The sequence below is a fragment of the Vicugna pacos genome, chromosome 1 (assembly GCF_048564905.1).
Source record: "Vicugna pacos chromosome 1, VicPac4, whole genome shotgun sequence".
Classification (NCBI taxonomy): Eukaryota; Metazoa; Chordata; class Mammalia; order Artiodactyla; family Camelidae; genus Vicugna; species Vicugna pacos.
Genome location: NC_132987.1, coordinates 5,966,378 through 5,973,524, shown reverse-complemented (window position 1 = coordinate 5,973,524; position 7,147 = coordinate 5,966,378). Strand labels below are relative to the sequence as shown.

At 46.4% G+C, this 7,147-nt stretch overlaps 1 long non-coding RNA gene across 2 annotated transcripts; it reads left to right on the top strand.

Moving 5' to 3' along the window:
• The first annotated feature begins 1,399 nt into the window (after positions 1–1,399).
• On the top strand, positions 1,400–4,095 carry LOC140696836 (uncharacterized). 2 transcript variants are annotated; one of them, XR_012073489.1, is made up of 4 exons: positions 1,400–1,587; positions 2,049–2,135; positions 2,848–2,953; positions 3,982–4,095. It is a non-coding gene; the product is annotated as an uncharacterized lncRNA (long non-coding RNA). The 2 variants fall into 2 exon arrangements; XR_012073643.1 differs by lacking the exon at positions 2,049–2,135.
• Positions 4,096–7,147: the final 3,052 nt, after the last annotated feature.

The following is a 7,147-nucleotide window of genomic DNA, read 5'->3' as shown; positions in this document are numbered from 1 at the left end:
CATCCCAATATTTTTCTAATGGTTTCCATTTCCAATGCAAGGGAGAATTTGGAAAACATTAGCCACTGCGGTGTGCTCTGAGCAGTGACATGTAGCTGGCAACGTGGTGGGTGGGATTCCTCCCCCTTTTTTCCCCTCTAACAAAGAAATAGGGTGAGTTTATTAAAGCACAAATGCCATTTCCATCCTGCAATGTTAACTGTGTGGCTGGGATCCCCGAGGTACAGAGGCAGTCAAAGCAAACAGCTGTGCCACCTACTTGCAACAGTTGTACGCCCACCACACAGCACGGAGGGGAGGAGCAGGTCAAAGAGAGCCGTAAAGAGGAAGGGGGGGAACCTCGCTGAGCTTGCTCCCCGCAGCCCGAGGGAAAATCCAGCCCTTCGGAGGGTAGGTATTGTGTGTGTGGCTCAGAGCACCGGGCATGCTCTTGCAACTTGTCTCCTATAAACCACCTACTGCATTTTTATATTCTACAGTCACACAGACCAAAACAGTGTTTAGCAAATTAACAGAACTGCTAAATAAAAGGCGTATCAACCAACCTAGCAGGCAGCTTGTTGATGATTCTGAGTGGGGGGTGGCGCTAACTGCCGTTTTGGTGGAAAGCGGTTGCTCCAGCATCTCTTTGTGGGACTTAGGAAGGATGGGGCGTTCTGGCCAAGCGGTTATTAGGTTATCTTTGCAGGGCCTGAGGGTTGTTCCAAGCCTGCCTGTGTCAAGAGGGGACACAGCAGGAGGGCGCACATGGAAGGATCTATGCTCTGCTCTGCAGACATCCTGCTTTGCAGATGTCCAGGAGCAAAGAGCTCTCCTCTCTTGTCACTCCGCTGCCACGTCAGCCTGCGAGAGGCAGGCTGTGGAGAGAACATCCTCCCTTGGCAAGCCCTCCTCTCAACCTCTTCTGCGCTTAAGGGCAGTTCTTAGGAGGAGCCCTGCTAAGTGAGAAATGTGAGAATAGAGAACCTTAGAATATGCCTTGTTTTCTGAAATGAGGCTGCCGGCCACCCCTTTCCTGGAAAGGGCCAACAGTGCACCAGCATCCAGCCTGATGTGTTCATCCCTCGTGACCCACTCCATGCCTGAGGAGATGACCCTGCAGCCCAGGGTCAGAGTGAGACGACATTAAGTGGCCCCAACTGGGAATTGATCCACAACCTGGACCTCAGTGGTAACGTGTCCTAATCAACTAAGACCAGGCTGACCTAAGACACTCTCCCTGAAGCTCCATCCCTCTGACCCCGGGTATCCCCAACTCTCTTCTGCTCCAGCATTCCATCCCCATGGCAACGTCCTTCCATCCATTGTCCCCTCTACAGCTTGTCACATAAATATGATAGATGTCACAAAAATATTATTTTTAAAGATCACCTTGGTTTTGGTTTCTTCAACACCTTTCATTGAATGGTCCCAGAGATATTTCAGTGGATGCACATGGGATCCATCAATGGAATAAAGTGGTCCAGGATCCCTGCCTCGGAAGAGACTCTATTCTAGCAAGAGAAGATAGACGATGAACAACAAGCACAATATATTAAATGATAAATGTGGAGAAAGATCACGTTAAGCAGGATAAGAAGGAAGCAGGTGTGCAGGGGTGGGGCAAGTGGCCACTCACAGATCAGGCTCTTCCCAGGACTTTGGCTTTGATGTTGAGAGGAGTGAGAGCCCTGGCAGGGCTCCAGGGCAGAAGTGACCTGATCTGACCTGTGCGTTACAGGGGCCATGGTGGCTGTTTTGCGCAGAGTAGTAAGCCCAGATTCCCCTCCTGTTATTGACAGCCCTCCCTGGATAGCCAATCTTCTTGAAGACATTGTCTCTACTCATTGCCTCCATTTTCCTAGCTCCCATTCATTCCAAAGTCTGCCTTCCTTACGCACCAATGCTGACAATGATCCCTTAATGACAAAATCCAAAGGCAGCATTTTTGTCTACACTTTGCCCATCATTTTGCAAACAGCTGACCTTTCCCTTTTCTGTGAAACCCTCCTCTACCTTGACTTTCTTGGACACCATTCTCAACTCTTTTCCTTTAATCACCTTCACAGATCTTCTTTCTCAACCTGGCTGTCAGGAATGTGTGTGGCTCAGGTCTCTAGAGGAGGTCCTCGTCTTACTGGATACAGTTTCGGAAGGTGCAATTCCCTTCTTTTCCACCAGTTACATTTCCATCTTTATGCTAATGAGTACAAACTTGTTATTTCCTTCCCCATCTTCCTCCAGACCCACACACACGACTGCTAATGGACATCTCTACTTGACAGTGGAGGTCCCTGCATCTCCATATAGGAGAGGTTTAGAAACAGCACTGTAGTGGGAAGGGAAGGACTTGGTTGTATAAAAACTGCCTTTGCACAGCATGTACACTGCTTTGACTGCAATTGTATATGTGGTTGGGGTAGCCAAACAGAAAGCTAATGGAAATCAGGAGGAGGCTATGAGCCACTCCAAGCTACTTGTGGGCACCACAACTGCCATTTGGATGTCCCCATATCCAAAACTCAGTAGAGACAAATCAGACCCACTCACCAATTACCCTGACCTCAGGGAACGGTGCTTCCATCTACCTGGTCGCCCAAACCTCAAACTGGAATCTTCTCTACTTACCGAGTAGCTCCTGCCTTCTCCCCAACTTTTTCCTCTGGGTCACGAACTCTGTAATTAGCCTCCATCCTTCTTGGGGTGCTGATCACTCAACCCCGCCTTCAGGCTCCAGGGCTGGGCCCCATGTCCCACCCTCTCAGCAACCAGCTGCAGTCCTGGTCCAAATCCCACAGTGATTCCTCTCTTACAATCTTAAGTGTTATTGCTGCCCATAAAATCCTGCTTCTGTGTTCTGCCCATTAGATGAGATCTTCTTGGACGCTGACTCCAGTCTACAGAAAGGTTTACTCTCCGGACACTGTCAGATGGGCTGTTGATCCCACCCCTCAAGGACCAGCTCTGCACACGTGTAAGTTCCAAGCTGCTGCACGTTTCATATCTGCGCCCACAGAAGTCCTAGCATGTTCCTCAGCCAAGCCAGCTTATCGGTTCTGACAGTTTGTGTGGGTCAGGGGAGGACAGGCTTTCCATAGCAGAATCATTGGAGCCAAGTGTAACACAGTGCTTAATATTAATGCTCGCTCACGCCCGAGTCAGAAGCGGGTCAGGTAGTTCTGCACAGCGGTCTTTTCAAAGGGCAAATCAAGGACCTGAGCGGCTCCCACTCCACACAGTTCCATCATCTCAAACACATATTCTTGAAGATCACCACGGTAGGAAGGGTGGAAGCACAGAGAAAATGCACCTTCTCCTAGCTGCCTCAGACCTGATGTGACAGGACACCTCTATTCACATTCTGTTGGCAAGAATTAGCCATAGAATCTCACCTATCTGCCTCGGGCTGGGAAATCAAGGAGACGTGGTGTTTGCTGAGCACTCATTAATACTGTTTCGTAAATATTTAATTATTTCAGGAAGCTAAACATTATCTCGAGGCTCAGAAAGAGCTAAAAAATATTTTTAAAAATAATAATAAAAGAATCTTAGGTTGATTTGAGTCATACCCATTTGCATCTAATAAAAAAAATAGCAGCTGAGTGAGTAAACAGGGGGCTGATGGGAGGGGACCTCTGTGTGGGACTCAGGCTTGGCAATTAGTCAGAATGCTGACCCACACAGAGTCAGCTTCAGGAGATGCTGGCTGGTGATAATAAAATGGCGGCATGTTTATATTTAGGGTGAGACTGAGTAATTGATGGCTGTCTGACAAACTGGCAGAAACCATACAGACATTCTGAAAAGTTCATTTAAAAACCCACACTTAAATACCCCAATATTCCTTGTGACTCGTTCCCACCTGCCATATAATTCAATAAAGCTTTATCTAACCATTTTACTTGTATGCATTAGAGACTCCGACCAGGGCTCTCTGCCTCCCAAGACTTCCATACGCCCTTATCTCTTTGTACTAATTGAGTTTTCTCACACTGCCACAAGGGTATTGGCTAAGAGAAGATGGAAACGTCAGATCTGATATGCTTAAGGGATGGTGCTAGGATTCCTAAAGTCTCTGCCTGACCTCAGGTCTTCGGGGCCTCGGATTCATAATCGGGGGTATGGAAATCTCATGTGTTCATATTAAGTGATCTTATCCATACACCAAGAGGGAAAAAAACATCAAATGCTCCTAAGGGCCAGATAATTGCATTAATGAGTGGAGAAGCCTAGGTGTTAAGCACATACACCGCCAAGCTCTACCTGGTTATAGTCAACAACAGGGATTCTCAAAGGTAAGCAGGCACCAGCATCCCGGGAGGGCTGGCTGGAACACAGATCGCTGGGCCCAGCCACAGAGTTTCTAACAAGTTTCTGGGCGGTACTGATGCTGCTGGCTGAGGATCACACTTTGAGAACCACTGCTTAAGATGAAGGTAGGCTGCCTGAGTTACTAGATCTTCTATTTTTTTCAAGAGAAACCAGAAACCTAGATTTGTATGTGAAATTTTACAATTTAAAAAAACTTTGGCAGCAAATTCAAAATTATTTTTAAAACATTCTCTGAGCCAGAGTCTCTGAGCTAGATTTTCCCCTTAATCTGCCAGTTCACATCTCTACCATAAGTCTTGACCAAGGAATGCTACACACACGCACACACACACACATATCTCTTTGAATGGGAAGATAGCACCTTTATCAGGCATCCTACGTTGACCCCTATCACCTTAGGAGCTCTAGACGCAGATCACAACCCTTATAATTATTTTACCTTTGACATTCCCAGAATAAATATCACTAACCCTTTTCAGTGTTGCCAAGGAACATACACTTGAAAGATGTAGCTTTCATTTGGACCAATTTTTCAAAATATGAACTTGAAACATTTCCACCTAAAACATCTTATATCCATGTTTCATAAGCACCAGGTTCTGTGTAATTTCACAAGCATTTATTGGGGACCCTGCTGTGTGAGATGCTGCATCAGGAATAGATGATGTAGAAATACGCAGCCCCTCCAGCTCTGTCTGGTTCTGGGTTCTGTGGCATCTAGACTTGGAAAGGGGGGAGAGCAAGGAGCAGACACGACCCCAATCTTCATTGTTTTATATGCACTGGGGTCCATTAAAGAGTTTATCTGAGAAACAAGGTCCTACTGCACAGCACAAAGAACTATATTCAATACCTTGTAATAGCCTCTACTGAAAAAGAATATGAAAAGGAACATATATGTATAACTGAATCACCACGCTGTACACCAGAAATTAACACACTGTAAATCGACTGTGTCTCTACCAAATAAATAAATAAATAAAAATTTTTAAAGTTTTTTTGAAAAACTTTCCTCAGCATAAAAATTTTGACCGTTAATTTAGATAACAACAATTAAGAAAGTCAAATACTTTTTGATTCTTTCTCTTACATAGATCCAAACTCTCCAAGCCATTTCATCTCCTTCAATATGACAAATTTTGAAGGACTAACCATGGAGAAGAATTATTTCTGTTATGGAAAATCCTGGGTTATAATTCTGACTATTCTAGCCAGACGACATCAAAATATGAGAGAATTATTTTCATTCCGTTCGGAAGACAGAGAACACAAAATTGTGGTAGGCGCTGCTAGCTGGACACCACCATCCTACACACAGATACGCTTGTTCCAGACAGGAAGTTCAAATAGGTAGTGACATACCCATCTCAGAGAGCTGGCTTCAAGTACAGTCCAGGGTTACCCCAGCACACGATTCCTGCCTCCTCAATTCTACTCCTGGGCCTCACTCAAGGGAAAAATTTGCCATGATAAATATCCAAGGACAGTGGGGAGGGTATAGCTCAAGTGGTAGAGCGCATGCTTAACATGCACGAGGTCCTGGGTTCAATCCCCAGAACCTCCTCTGATAAATAAATAAAATAAGTAAACCTAATCCCCGCCCCCAAGATAAAAAATAATTCAAAAGAGAAGTGAAGTACATGATAATGGTTGCATCAAATAAAGAGAAATTAAAAAAAATATATCCAAGGACATATTGTGGCGAACTGTGACAGTGTCTCAGTGAGAGGAAATGCTGTCTTGCCTTCTAAAAAGGACATTTGATCAACTCGATCTGAATCATTGAAGCCTAAATCTCATTACTCTTTCCTCAGCAATTAAAATATGGAATTTCTGTGTAATGCTACCACTCATCTACGCTTTCCTCTAGATAGATAAAACCGTGGAGACCCAACAAAAGGACGGCTCTGGTGGTACGAAATTCGCGTTCACCAAAACATGTTCTTATTTCTCCGCCCTCGCTTGAGAAGAGAAATCTGCCCCTCTGCCCAGCAGAAATGGCCAAAGCACCGAGGGCGAGGTCTACGAAGCCCAGCGCCCAGCCGCGTGTGTCCGGCCGTGCCCCCCGATCCGCAAGGAGAACCAAAGGTCCGGAAAAGGGCCGCCTTGGCGATGCCACGCTGGGAGGAAGGACGTCCCCTGAGGTTCGGGAGACGCAGTCTACGAGCCACTGTGGCTGCCCTGACGGTGTCCGCCTTGGAGGGGAAGGAGACAGCATCTACCGCCATCAGCGGATGTCCAGGGAGAAAAATCATCATCTGTAATGAATCTTTAACCTATTTAAAGTAATTAAAGATCGACTCCATATGTGAGAGGGAGCCTTTGTCTCTTTACTCTCCTAATTAGTCCCCGCACTGCCTGGAACCGGCCTCACCTGAGGCAGATCGCCGCCTTCTCTGTGGTTTTTATCACAGCGGTGCCAAGGATGCCTCCTAGAATTTGCTTCCCCGCGATGATGAAAGGGTGTTGCTTTTGGCACACCTCCAGTCGTCTCCTGGCTTCAGTCACTTCCTCCCTTCTTCCCTCCCAGCGCCGTCCCCATCTCTCCTGTCGGGCGCCAAGCTCACATTTCCCCTCACCTGCCGCGGAAGCCTCCCTCTTCTTAGATGCAGTAGAGTCCACCTAGTGCCCTGAAGTCCTGACGGCCACTCTGAGCCAAGAACTTACACGAACAGCAAGAAAACACGGGTCAATTTGGCAATTTCAAAATTTCAAGAGGTAAAAGGCACATGAACCCCTTTGCCTCAGCAGTCCCACTTCTAAGAACTTAGCAGTTGCTCAGAGATGTATGTCTAACATATTGTAGCATTTTTGCAGTATCAAAAGTGGAAACAGA